The sequence below is a fragment of the Triturus cristatus genome, chromosome 4_2 (genome assembly GCF_964204655.1).
Source record: "Triturus cristatus chromosome 4_2, aTriCri1.1, whole genome shotgun sequence".
Lineage (NCBI taxonomy): Eukaryota > Metazoa > Chordata > Amphibia > Caudata > Salamandridae > Triturus > Triturus cristatus.
This window is the reverse complement of record NC_140586.1, coordinates 823997260-824012105: the sequence shown is the minus strand read 5'-3', so window position 1 is coordinate 824012105 and position 14846 is coordinate 823997260. Positions and strand designations below refer to the sequence as shown.

General features: G+C 46.5%; 1 pseudogene; it reads right to left on the bottom strand.

Moving 5' to 3' along the window:
* Window positions 1-14561, bottom strand: part of LOC146835120 (uncharacterized) — a 29720-nt pseudogene extending 15159 nt beyond the window's left edge.
* Window positions 14562-14846: the final 285 nt, after the last annotated feature.

The window sequence follows — 14846 nt, the reverse complement described above, 5'->3', positions numbered from 1 at the left end:
ACATGTGACTCCTACACTTTCACTCCTTTGGCTTATGGGCAAAAAAACATTGTCGCGCACGGCGCAGCCAGCACTAAAAGCTTTCGAAGCACCTGCTGCAGCGTTTCTTTCTGCCGGCAATTACCAGGCCTCACAGAAATGTGTAGGAAACTTGTGTGATGAATTACCATCCTGGAAAAAGATCCGTGTTTTGTATAGTTGAGGTTGTGACCTCGGTGAAGTTAGTGCAGAGGGTTAATATGCCTGCTGCAAAGAACATGTACGAAGTCGATTACAGAGTGCATAGGATGGAAACAGATCTGCAGATTAATGCTTTCAAAAGAGACATCCGTTGGTGACTTGCAATTTATAACTTAAAGTCCTAATATAGAATAGTGAGCTATTAACTTTCAGCCCAGAACTGCATAAACACACCGCCAAATATACATTACAAAATTGATTAATGTTGCAAAGAGGGTACATTTGGCGAAAAGATCCGTGTTTTGTATAGTTGAGGTTGTGACCTCGGTGAAGTTAGTGCAGAGGGTTAATATGCCTGCTGCAAAGAACATGTACGAAGTCGATTACAGAGTGCATAGGATGGGAACAGATCTGCAGATTAATGCTTTCAAAAGAGACATCCGTTGGTGACTTGCAATTTATAACTTAAAGTCCTAATTTAGAATAGTGAGCTATTAACTTTCAGCCCATAACTGCGTAAACACACTGACAAATATACATTACACAATTGATTAATGTTGCAAAGAGGGCACATTTGGCGAAAAAACGATTCTTATTATTAAAGGAAGCTCCCAACTTTGCTGTTTCTTTTTCGATACAACTTACCGATTCGCAAGGAACGTAGGGCTCACGTCTGGCCAGCTGCAAAAGTGAGGGGGAAATGGCAGGAGGCACGCTGGCTGACACCCTTTATATCCCACCCATACATTTTTACAAGGGTGACGGTAAATTAGTACATTACGTATGGTTTGAAATGCACGTATTTTGTGGGAATAAATACACAGCCAAGGGTGACGGTAAATTAGTACATTACGTATGGTTTGAAATGTACGTATTTTGTGGGAATAAATACACAGCCCAAAAAAATGGAAAAAAAGGGGAATAGAAATAAAAGAATTGCCGTCAGGGTTAAGGGGAGGGGGCGCAGGGGGGCAGGGATGCGATAATATCGCTTGACAAGTTTTCCTTTAGCATTATTATTGCACAGCATTCAATGGTTTACTGATTTTAATAAAGCAAAAATATATTAATGTTTCTCTGTCAGCCGGAGCCCTTAGGTTTGATGTGGAACAGGGGTAGGTGGGACAAGTGGATTTTACAGGACATGTAGATCTCAGTGGCATTTTGTCCCTTGGACAACTAGATTATTTGGAAAATTCCACACCCCTGCAGAGGTTTGGAAGGTGATCTATAAGCTAAACTGAGAGCATATTTTCTGTAAATTCACATTATCTTTCTCAGTCATGTAAGAATGAAGTCTGACATTCTCAGTAAAACATGTACATCCAACAAGGGCAGAGACTGTCAGTTGATTCCTTTGTGTTCTACTGCAGCTTCCCAGAGTGCTCTAAAGAACAACTAGAGCGCTAACAGTCTTACTTATGACAAAAGTATGGCACACCTGAAGCCATCTTGATTGGAATAAAGTGGTAACACTTAAAAAAATTTAATTTACAAAGGAACAAAATGAGGGGGTTCATTTTGCCATATAAATTATGATTAGTGCTGCAGAAAGAAAAATTAGGGCACATTTTGACTTCTGAAATCCTCTTTTATTTCATAAAAACATTCTGACATGCAGACTGAAACATGCACTTTGAATACCAGCAGCAGACTTGCCTGGTGAGCAGTAGCTTTACTACAGTGATCTAATGAGCAACTAGAGTGCTAACATTCAGAATTTATGGAAAATGTGTGACACATCTGAATGCCTTCTTGATGGAATCAAAGTAAAAAACTGAAAGTATTTCCTACTGAGGAGACTGCAGTAAATGAGGAAATTAGGAAACTTCATAACAAATAAATCTCCCAAGATGGCCACCAGAGACAAAAGAGCCCAAATGTAGCCCAAATATCACCCAGATGTTGCCCAAGTATAGCCCAATGACAGAATGTCCCAGAGTGTTCTTAAGAACAACTAGAGCGCTTACTGTCTTACTTATGACAAAAGTATGGCACACCTGAAGCCATCTTGATTGGAATAAACTGGTAACACTTAAAACATTTAATTTAAAAAGGAACACAATGAGGGGGTTCATTTTGCCATAGAAATTATGATTAGTGCTGAAGAAAGAAAAATTAGGGCACATTTTGAGTGACTTCTCAAATCCTCTTCTATTTCATTAAAAAATTCTGATATGCAGACTGAAACATGCACTTCTAATACTAGCAGCAGACTTCCGTGGTGAGCAGTAGCTTTACTACAGTGATCTAATGAGCAACTAGAGTGCTAACATTCAGAATTTATGGCAAATGTGTGACATATCTGAATACCTTCTTGATGGAATCAAAGTAAAAAACTGAAAGCATTTCCTACTGAGGAGACTGCAGTAAATGAGGAAATTAGGAAACTTCATAACAAATAAATCTCCTAAAATGGCCACCAGAGACAAAAGAGCCCAAATGTAGCCCAAATATCACCCAGATGTAGCCCAAATGTAGCCCAATGACAGAAGTATGCAAAACACTTATTTTTTGTGTATTTGCAGTTTTATATAGTGCAGACTTGTCAGGTATTGAAGTGCTTTACATGAACATTGGTTACATCACACAAGATCAAATTCATTTTGGTTGTAGACATGGGAAGATTAAGTGATTTGACCAGAATCACAGAATGTTGAGCTGAAGCAGAAACTCCAACCTGGTTCCCCAGTTTCAAAGTCTGCAGCTCTGGAAGTAACACCACACCCTCTCCCCTTGGATGCAACATTTAATCAAGTGGTCAACTGGATAAAAAAACTAAGATTACAAATAATTTAAAAGTTCTTTGTCGCTATTTGAAAACTCAGAAAATATGTCCTCATTTTAGTTTTTTAGAGCACTAACCATAATTTTGATGCAAATAAGACCCTCTCATATATGTAATTTCTAAAGGAAATGCTCTAGGCATTACAGTTTTGATTACATCAAGATGACGTCAGGCATTCCACACTTTTGTAATAAATATAGAATGTTAGCAATCTAGTTGTTCATTGGGATACTGTTGAGAGGCAGAGGCCAGGGGCACGGACTCTGAAAATTGAAGGCAGGTAGGAGAGTGCAGAGGCAACAATTTGACAACACTAGGCAGGCAGGAAGGGCAGTGGCAGCACAACAGACTATGGAGGGCAGTGGAAAGGGGGGCAGGGGCAACAAACCACCAATACAGGACTGGCAAGAGAGGCTGTGGCAATATAATAGACCATTGTGGGCAGAAGGAAGAGGCAGTGGTCATACAACCATACATGCCAACAGACCCGTTTCAGCCTGGAAACATCCAATGTTTTTAAGCTCAAATGGGCTTTACTTGATCTGTTTCCTGTCTACAATCTTCTCTTTTTCAATGTAACTCAAAGGGGAAAATCAATACCCCAGTTTTATTTCAAAATCTCCCTCTTACCAAGTTCAAAATGTTCGCAAGTATGGTACATTGGATCATGGTAGGCAGGAGGAATTGGGGTAGGGACATGGACTCGGATAACAGAGGACAGGAGGGACATTGAGAGGTGCACCAAACTGACCCTACAGGGCAGGCATCAGGGTTTGCAGCAGCACAATACTCCACACAGGGCATGCGGGACAGGAGTGCAGCACAACAATCCATAGAAAGCAATGGGGACAGGACCATGCACATGGACAACAGACAACAGAGGGGAAAGAGGCAATGGTAGCTAGCTGACCATAATGGACAGACAGGAGAGAAAGCTGCAGCATAACAGACCATAAAGGGCAGGAGGGACTAATCAGGGGCATTACAATGGAACCGACAAGCCAGGAGGGAGGGAATAGGGGTCTGCACATGGAAACAGAGGGCTGGGGGCAAGGGGGCAGGGCAGGAGCAGCAAGATGACCATGGAGGTCAGGCAGGATGGGCACTAGAAAGAAGACACACCATGGAGAGCAACAGTGAGACTATGATGGCATACACACAGACCATGGAGGGAAGGTGGGAGGGGGTCAGGAGCAGCTAGCTGACCACACAGGGAAGGTGGGAGGGGCCATGGCAGCACAGAAGACCATGCATGGCAAGCGGGAGGGTTAGTGGCAGCACAATGGCTATGATGAGCAAGAAGGAGGGTGCAGGGGCATGCACAAAGGACCATGGAGGATAGAAGGGAGGGTCAGGACCTGGGCACAGACAAGAGAGTTCAGGGGAAGGGGCCTCACAACAGACCGCGCGGGGCAGGCAGGAGGAGCAGTTGCAGCACAACAGACCAGGGAGGGCAGAAGGGTGTGGCAGTAAAATGGACCATGGAGGACAGGAGGAAGGGGATAGGGGCACGGCATGTGGACAGGCAGGGTGGAGGTAGCAGGGACAGGTTACAGTCATCTGACAATGCTAGGCAGGTGGTAGGAGAGTGGCAGCTCAACAGAACACTCAGAGTAGATAGGAGTGGCAGGTCCATGGAACATGGTGATCAAAAAGGATGGAGCAGGGGCATGCACAAAGACATCGGAGGGCAGGGGGAAGGAGAATAGGGGCAGCAAGCAAAGCACAGAGGCTAAGCAGGAGGTCAATGATGGGCCATAGAATTGGGCAATGGAGGGCAGGATGAGTGCTGGTACATCATGCTAAATGCAGGGCAGTGGCAGCACATCAGACCATGCATGGCAGGAGGGAGGAGGCTAGTCCATGGATTCAGACAACAGAGGATAGGGAGGAGGTGGATGGGGCAGCAAGCTAACTGTTCATAGAAGGTGGGTATTCGGAACTTTATTGTTTTTAAAATGTGTGTCTGTGCGAACTACTTAAAATATGAACAGGTATGCAGCATAATCTCACTTTTATTTAGGAAGAAGAGGACGTTTGGGACTGTGACTCCGGGCTCACTTGGCAGAAACATCCCCTGACCCTCCACCCCCCATCGCAAAATGTAATGCCCGTGAAAAGGGTAGGTGGACGCAGTGTTATATAGAACATAGTCCTGAGAGCACGATTGAAAATGAAAACTAGATATAGTATATGGTATAAACTATGCACCAAAAAGTGTGATATAAGATGAACCGGGCGTGAAATATAATATGCAATACATTGTGCGCAATGACAGATTCATTGGAGAGCGCGAGATAGCACAGGCACTAGCGCTTGCTATGTGATATGCGCCTTGGAGTGTAATATGCACAGGGCAGTGTTGTGTACCTAACTAGTCTCTAAAGTTGTAATATAAAATATGTGCTGGGTAGTGTAACATTGCATATGCACTGTGACAAAGATATGGATCCCAGATTGTAATATGTATGGCATAGCGCTGTGCTTTATAACATAGGCATCGAGGAAGGCACGTTAGATGGGGCAATATAACCCGTGCGAAGGCAAGTGTGGCATTACATATTCACGGGGTGGTGTTACAGTGCACATGGGCTAGAGAGTGTCATAGCATACGCACTAGCTGGTGGAATACAACACAGAGGTGTGTGGCACTCGGCGGGCACTGGTGGGTGTAACACAGCATTGGGCTCAGCCAGGAGCACGCTGTGACTCTCAAGTGAGGTTTGTCTCCTTTCCAGAGAGTAAAATAAAAAGTATTACACATCCGGCGGTGGATGTGTGTTTTATTAACCGTGAGGGGGTTTCTTGCATAGTTTGGTCGAATTTTTGTCAAATCCCCTTTGAATGGCTTGGTGTGCATGTGTATTAAATGTGCCCGTCAATAGCTACCCATGTTTGTATAAATAAACGACAAGGGTGTCTACTTGGAGAGTACCCACCAGCGGGGGCGCCGGGATTAGGCACGGTAGGGTGTCAGACATGTCAGAGCTTCACTAGCGGTGTGAATACATTCTACGTGGATTCATTGTATGCATAGTCGCCTTTTAATGAATATCACACAAATCGTCATGGTGATAGGTACATACGGTTTGTCCAGCATGTCCTAGGTGTTTCTATAAATATATTTTTTTTTAAATAAAATAAAAAACAAAGGCCGGCCCCGGGGGATGGGGTCCCCGGGGCCATAAGTGGCCTGAGGAGGGGGGCAACACAGCCCCCCTCCTAAAGAATACATTTTTTTTAAAAAGGCCATGACCTGGGGGTTGGGGTCCCCGGGGCCGATTAAGGCCTTGGGAGGGCCAAATTAATTTTTTTCAACAAAAAAAATTAGGGTGCAGGCCCTGGGGGATGGGGTCATTGGGATACTGTTGAGAGGCAGAGGCCAGGGGCACGGACTCTGAAAATTGAAGGCAGGTAGGAGAGTGCAGAGGCAACAATTTGACAACACTAGGCAGGCAGGAAGGGCAGTGGCAGCACAACAGACTATGGAGGGCAGTGGAAAGGGGGGCAGGGGCAACAAACCACCAATACAGGACTGGCAAGAGAGGCTGTGGCAATATAATAGACCATTGTGGGCAGAAGGAAGAGGCAGTGGTCATACAACCATACATGCCAACAGACCCGTTTCAGCCTGGAAACATCCAATGTTTTTAAGCTCAAATGGGCTTTACTTGATCTGTTTCCTGTCTACAATCTTCTCTTTTTCAATGTAACTCAAAGGGGAAAATCAATACCCCAGTTTTATTTCAAAATCTCCCTCTTACCAAGTTCAAAATGTTCGCAAGTATGGTACATTGGATCATGGTAGGCAGGAGGAATTGGGGTAGGGACATGGACTCGGATAACAGAGGACAGGAGGGACATTGAGAGGTGCACCAAACTGACCCTACAGGGCAGGCATCAGGGTTTGCAGCAGCACAATACTCCACACAGGGCATGCGGGACAGGAGTGCAGCACAACAATCCATAGAAAGCAATGGGGACAGGACCATGCACATGGACAACAGACAACAGAGGGGAAAGAGGCAATGGTAGCTAGCTGACCATAATGGACAGACAGGAGAGAAAGCTGCAGCATAACAGACCATAAAGGGCAGGAGGGACTAATCAGGGGCATTACAATGGAACCGACAAGCCAGGAGGGAGGGAATAGGGGTCTGCACATGGAAACAGAGGGCTGGGGGCAAGGGGGCAGGGCAGGAGCAGCAAGATGACCATGGAGGTCAGGCAGGATGGGCACTAGAAAGAAGACACACCATGGAGAGCAACAGTGAGACTATGATGGCATACACACAGACCATGGAGGGAAGGTGGGAGGGGGTCAGGAGCAGCTAGCTGACCACACAGGGAAGGTGGGAGGGGCCATGGCAGCACAGAAGACCATGCATGGCAAGCGGGAGGGTTAGTGGCAGCACAATGGCTATGATGAGCAAGAAGGAGGGTGCAGGGGCATGCACAAAGGACCATGGAGGATAGAAGGGAGGGTCAGGACCTGGGCACAGACAAGAGAGTTCAGGGGAAGGGGCCTCACAACAGACCGCGCGGGGCAGGCAGGAGGAGCAGTTGCAGCACAACAGACCAGGGAGGGCAGAAGGGTGTGGCAGTAAAATGGACCATGGAGGACAGGAGGAAGGGGATAGGGGCACGGCATGTGGACAGGCAGGGTGGAGGTAGCAGGGACAGGTTACAGTCATCTGACAATGCTAGGCAGGTGGTAGGAGAGTGGCAGCTCAACAGAACACTCAGAGTAGATAGGAGTGGCAGGTCCATGGAACATGGTGATCAAAAAGGATGGAGCAGGGGCATGCACAAAGACATCGGAGGGCAGGGGGAAGGAGAATAGGGGCAGCAAGCAAAGCACAGAGGCTAAGCAGGAGGTCAATGATGGGCCATAGAATTGGGCAATGGAGGGCAGGATGAGTGCTGGTACATCATGCTAAATGCAGGGCAGTGGCAGCACATCAGACCATGCATGGCAGGAGGGAGGAGGCTAGTCCATGGATTCAGACAACAGAGGATAGGGAGGAGGTGGATGGGGCAGCAAGCTAACTGTTCATAGAAGGTGGGTATTCGGAACTTTATTGTTTTTAAAATGTGTGTCTGTGCGAACTACTTAAAATATGAACAGGTATGCAGCATAATCTCACTTTTATTTAGGAAGAAGAGGACGTTTGGGACTGTGACTCCGGGCTCACTTGGCAGAAACATCCCCTGACCCTCCACCCCCCATCGCAAAATGTAATGCCCGTGAAAAGGGTAGGTGGACGCAGTGTTATATAGAACATAGTCCTGAGAGCACGATTGAAAATGAAAACTAGATATAGTATATGGTATAAACTATGCACCAAAAAGTGTGATATAAGATGAACCGGGCGTGAAATATAATATGCAATACATTGTGCGCAATGACAGATTCATTGGAGAGCGCGAGATAGCACAGGCACTAGCGCTTGCTATGTGATATGCGCCTTGGAGTGTAATATGCACAGGGCAGTGTTGTGTACCTAACTAGTCTCTAAAGTTGTAATATAAAATATGTGCTGGGTAGTGTAACATTGCATATGCACTGTGACAAAGATATGGATCCCAGATTGTAATATGTATGGCATAGCGCTGTGCTTTATAACATAGGCATCGAGGAAGGCACGTTAGATGGGGCAATATAACCCGTGCGAAGGCAAGTGTGGCATTACATATTCACGGGGTGGTGTTACAGTGCACATGGGCTAGAGAGTGTCATAGCATACGCACTAGCTGGTGGAATACAACACAGAGGTGTGTGGCACTCGGCGGGCACTGGTGGGTGTAACACAGCATTGGGCTCAGCCAGGAGCACGCTGTGACTCTCAAGTGAGGTTTGTCTCCTTTCCAGAGAGTAAAATAAAAAGTATTACACATCCGGCGGTGGATGTGTGTTTTATTAACCGTGAGGGGGTTTCTTGCATAGTTTGGTCGAATTTTTGTCAAATCCCCTTTGAATGGCTTGGTGTGCATGTGTATTAAATGTGCCCGTCAATAGCTACCCATGTTTGTATAAATAAACGACAAGGGTGTCTACTTGGAGAGTACCCACCAGCGGGGGCGCCGGGATTAGGCACGGTAGGGTGTCAGACATGTCAGAGCTTCACTAGCGGTGTGAATACATTCTACGTGGATTCATTGTATGCATAGTCGCCTTTTAATGAATATCACACAAATCGTCATGGTGATAGGTACATACGGTTTGTCCAGCATGTCCTAGGTGTTTCTATAAATATATTTTTTTTTAAATAAAATAAAAAACAAAGGCCGGCCCCGGGGGATGGGGTCCCCGGGGCCATAAGTGGCCTGAGGAGGGGGGCAACACAGCCCCCCTCCTAAAGAATACATTTTTTTTAAAAAGGCCATGACCTGGGGGTTGGGGTCCCCGGGGCCGATTAAGGCCTTGGGAGGGCCAAATAAATTTTTTTCAACAAAAAAAATTAGGGTGCAGGCCCTGGGGGATGGGGTCCCCAGGGCTAATAAATTAGAAAAAGAAAGGGGGCCACACAGCCCTCCTTAAAAATAAATAAATAAAAGACCGGCATCGCGCCGGAGGCCACGCCCCCTCCTTGCAGCACTCTGTAAACGCGCCCCCTGGCCAGTTGTAAGTTGAGGAATTAATTCCCCTTCAATACTGTGGGTCCCTGAGGGCCAACTAGCCCAACAGGTATCTCCAGTATGCGTCAGGGAGCTGCGTTGCAGACAGGTGTTCTGAGGCCACGCCCCTTTTTACACCTCCATGCAACGCAGCTCTGTGGTGCTTACTGGAGGTACCTAGTGGGCTAGTTTGACCCAAGGGACCCTTAGGATTCAAGGGGACTTAATCTCTCAACTCAGAACGCCCACAGGCCCTGTGGCGCGTTTTTAAGTTGGGGAAATAATGTAGATTTTCCTAATATACTATGACGGAAAGTCTTAATTTTATTAAAGACACGGAGGCGAGTATTATGCTTATTCCAATAGCAGCAAGATAAAACTACCATTCCCAGAAGGCTTGGTGAAAGAACTACCAACCAATGGGAAACAATCATTATCCAATCGGAACATAGGTAGTAGTATAAGGTCTATCGTGACTGCGAACAGCCCTCTTTCTTGTGCGAGCAATTACAGAGAATGCAAAAACAAAGGAGTAACAGATAACAAAATGCATAAAGTCAAAGTCCACGTGAAAATTTCTTTCCCAAAGACCACCAGAGGAGGCTCGGAGAGAAGGTCAGATCCAAGCACGGTAGGTGATGGAGCAGAAGCAGCGATCTTGGCAGAATCCGGGATAACCTCAGGATGATGCCGGTGGAAGCGCTGGAGTGCCTGTAGGGAGGGAGAACACCAGTTAGAAGTGTTGTGGCGGGATAATACTCGCCTCCGTGTCTTTAATAAAATTAAGACTTTCCGTCAAAATATATTAGGAAAATCTACATTTTATGGCAAGACCGGTGGCTCCTATTATGCTTGTTTAAAGCATATCTACCACCAGAGAAGATGCAGTAACCACAGGCTTGCAATAAAATGTACGAAACACTGTATCGTTAGACCAATCAGCTGATTTCAGGATGTCCTCCAGACGGGAGCAAGCCCAAAAGGCTTTAGAAGCCATGGCTCCCCTAGTGGAATGAGCTCCGAAAACGGAGACGTCAATACCGGCCAGGGACATGACCCAACAAACCCAGCGGGCGAGAGTAGCAGAAGAAACAGGGTGGAAAGGTTTACAGAAAGAAATAAGTAGTTGGGAGCTGGAGGAAGTCCTGAGATCAGAGGTCTTACTTTCATAAACTTTTAGGCATTGAACGACACACAACTTGGGATTGGAGGGAAAATAGGGATAGAAAACAGTATGTAAATTAGTTTTGGTGCGTTTATGAATATGAAACAGCACACCAGTAGGAGTGAACTGGCGAGAAGAGACATCCATGGCCTTCACATCAGATACTCGTTTAATGGAAATTAAACATAACAACATGGTGAGTTTAGCTGAAATCATTTTCAAAGAAAGAGCAGAGTTATCAGGCCAATTAGAAAACAATTGCAAAACCAGATTAACATCCCATAAATTTGAATACTTAGCCAACGGAGGTTTTGAAAAACGAACTCCTCTCAGCAATCTGCAGATCAAGGGATGAGCTCCCGCAGGTTTTCCGTCGATATGGGCATGATTGAGAGAAATAGCAGATCTGTACAGGTTGATGGTACGATAGGATTTGCCAGAGCTGGCCTCAGAAGCCAGAAAATTAACAATAAAGTTTAAAGAGGCTGAAAAGGGATCGACAGATTTTTGCATACACCAGCTTGACCAAAGAGACCAGGCGGATTTGTAAGCCTTGGAGGTGCCTGGGGCCCATGCACGACTAATGAAGACTGAAGATTCCTGTGAAATGACGAGATCAGAAGAGGAAGGCTGGAAATTTTCCAGGCGGACAACACCAGTGATTGGTCGATAATTAAAGGGTGAGGATTGCCCAGAGGGTCCGAGAGTAGATTGGGGAAAGAAGGACGGGAAAGTCCACCGCCAACTCCAGGAGAGATGGAAACCAAATCTGGGACTGCCAGAAGGGAGTTACTACCACCAGAGACGTCATTTGGCGACGTACCTGCGACAAGACTCTGTTGATTAACAGCAAAGGAGGAAACGCATAGTTGAGGTGAAGGGACCAATCTTGAAGGAAGGCATCGGTTGCCAGAGCCAAGGGGTCCGGACGCCAACTGAAGAAGAGGGGTAACTGCGAATTCAGTCGGGAAGCAAAAAGGTCCACTGAGAAAGGACCCCACAACCGAGAGAGGGAGAGAAACACGGCGGGAAGAAGCTTCCAATCGCTGGAATCCCGGAGATAGCGAGAATGCCAATCGGCGACGGCGTTGAGATCCCCCGGGAGGTATTCCGCAGAGAGCGAGAGTTTGTTGGAGTGGCAAAATTCCCAAAGACTTTTTGCCAGATCCGCTAGGACCTTCGACTTGGTGCCACCGAGATGGTTTATATAGCGAACCGCAGAAACATTGTCCATGCGAAGGAGGATGGTACAACTTACTTTGTCCTTTGCCAGACTCTGAATTGCAAAGGAGCCTGCCAGCATCTCTAAACAATTGATGTGCAATTTGGACTCCTCTTTTGACCATGTACCTCCAGTCGATATTGGTCCACAACGGGCGCCCCAACCTGACAGGCTTGTATCGGATTCTAATACAAGATCTGGGGCGGAAGCGAAAATGGTTCGTCCATTCCAAGCTTCCAAATGGTTCATCCACCATTGAAGCTCTAGGCGGGACTTGAGATCTAATTCTATTTGATCGGAATACGCGAGACCTTGTCGAATATGTCTGATCTTTAGGCGTTGGAGAGCCCGATAATGAAGAGGGCCTGGAAAGATTGCCTGAATAGAGGCCGAGAGAAGGCCGACAATTCTTGCTAGGGATCTGAGAGATATCAAGGGACGGCGCAGAACCTGGGAAATCTCCGTATGAATAGTGGAGATCTTGGACTGAGGAAGAAAAAGGGAGGCCGTGGGGGAATCTATGCGAAACCCCAGAAACTCCATACTCTGAGCCGGAATGAGAGAGGACTTTTCCAAAATGAGGAGGAAGCCCAATTCGAGTAACAGAGAGCGAGTAGTGTTGAGATCGTTCAATAAGGCCTGTTTGTCTAGATTCATGATGAGGATATCTTCGAGATAAATGATGAGCCTGATCCCCAGAGATCGTAGATAAGCTACGACAGGTCTCATCACCTTTGTGAAGCACCATGGTGCTGAAGAAAGACCGAAAGGCAGAGAGCGAAAACGATAGGTGACGTTTTGCCATTGAAACTGGAGGAATTTCGTGTGCGAATCGTGAATGGGGATAGAAAGATAAGCGTCTTGGAGATCGATACGAATCATCCAATCGTGCTGACGCAAAGTATCTCGTAAATGAAGAATTGTCTCCATTTTGAAATGGCGATAAACCACAAACTGATTGAAAAATTTGAGATTGATCACTGGTCTCATCTTTTTGTTCTTCTTTTGAACGAGAAAAAGAGTACTGAGAAAACCTGAGGGGTCAAAGGGAGAAGCGAGAATAGCTTTTTTGGTTAGAAGGGCCTGTATTTCTGATGACACCAGAAGGGACATTTCTGTGGAGAACACTAGAGGAGGATGAAAAACCCTTTGAAAAGGTGGAGCGTAGAACTCGATACGATAACCTTGGACGGTGTTGAGAACCCAAGGATCTGCAGTGAGGGACTGCCATCTGTGAAGGAAAAGAGATAAACGACCCCCCACAGGAGTTGCTGCACCTACCTTGTTGAGAGGAGTTGTGGCGGAAGCCACGTTGGCCCCTGCCTCTGTAACCCCGACCTCTTTGGGGGTAAAACTGGGGCTTGAAGTCCTGTTGGTTTGAGTTGAAGGTGCCACGGGAGCCTTGAGATTGGAAACCACGGCCGGTAGAGCGGCTCCTGCCTCTTCCGGCCCTGCCAAAAACCCGAGATGGGAAGACTTTCTTGATGGATTGTTGCGCTTTATCCAAGGAGGCAAAGGTGGTGACGAACTTACTCAAGTCTCTCACCAACGATTCTCCAAAGAGAAGACCGTCGGCCTTGACGCCAGGATCAAGAGGGGCAAGATTGGCCAGTTTTGGATCCAACTTAATTAAGAGGCCCTTGCGGCGCTCATGAGTCATGGCTGCGTTGGTGTTGCCAAGAAGACAAAAAGGCTCGCTGGACCCACATAGATACCTCTTCCGGATTGAGATCAGCGCCCTCAAGGCATGCTGTCTCTGCCAAATCAAAAATACGGGCAAGGGGACCTACTAAATCAAGCAACTTGTCTTGGCAGGAAGACCATGCCCTATCAACCCCTTTACATGGATCTTTGCCAAATTTGGAGAAAAAGGTGATAAGTGGTTGATCTATAGCGGGAGTAGAAGTGATATGGGAAGGGAGAGAGGGCTTCGGGCACTCAGACTTTAGCTTAGCTCTGACAGTCTTATCCAGGGGAAGGCGAAGTCTTGCAGTGATATACTCTCCCACGTGATCAATGGGAAACCATTCTGTTGAATTTGGGTGTCTGATAGAAGCAGGGTCGAAGAGAGGAGTACCTTCGGGGTCAAGCACCGGCTCAGATGCAAAAGCATCTAACTTCATTTTCTTGGAAGGAGGAGACGAAGGGTCCACAATGTCAAAGAGATCAGCAAGATCAGTGGCGTCACCCATATCGTCATCTGTATCATAAATAGTAGAAATGACCAATTTCTGAGGTACCTCCAGGTGATTGGACTTGGCTTTATGTTTGCCATCTGAACATTTTAACCCCTCCTTGAAAGGAGGCCTGGGAGGAACCGCGTCCTCTGTCATATGTGAGGAAGACTCACCAACCACTTTTGACGCCAAAGAAGGAACCTTGGAGTGTACCACTTTATGTTTTCTGCTATCCCCCGCAGAATGGGCCATTGCTTTGGTCATTAAACTTGAAATAGAATTTTCCATATTTTTAGAAAAACGTTTCATAGATGCTTCAACAGCATTTTCGACAGAGGTATTAATGAAATAATTTAAATCCTCCTTAAATCGTTCTCCTTCATTGTCATTGTACTCTTCAGAAATGGACATAATTGCAGAAAGCAGGGAAACTGGCAACAAACCATAAGAGAAAGGGTTAAAAGCTGAAGAAAATTCAATGGGCGTGTAAAAAGAGGAAACTCCTCCCTCTAGGGGCGTGTAAATACAGGAGGCGTTTGTCCGAAGACACGAAGCAAAGAGGAAACGGTGCGTGGAGACTAACAGGTCTGGGAGATTAATGCCGGGACGTGAAGGCTGAAAGAACGCTGCGCCACCGGCTGAGGGAACTCGGAGGCCGGTGAGAGAGGCGCGCGCGGACCGGGCTAAGCGTGCGAG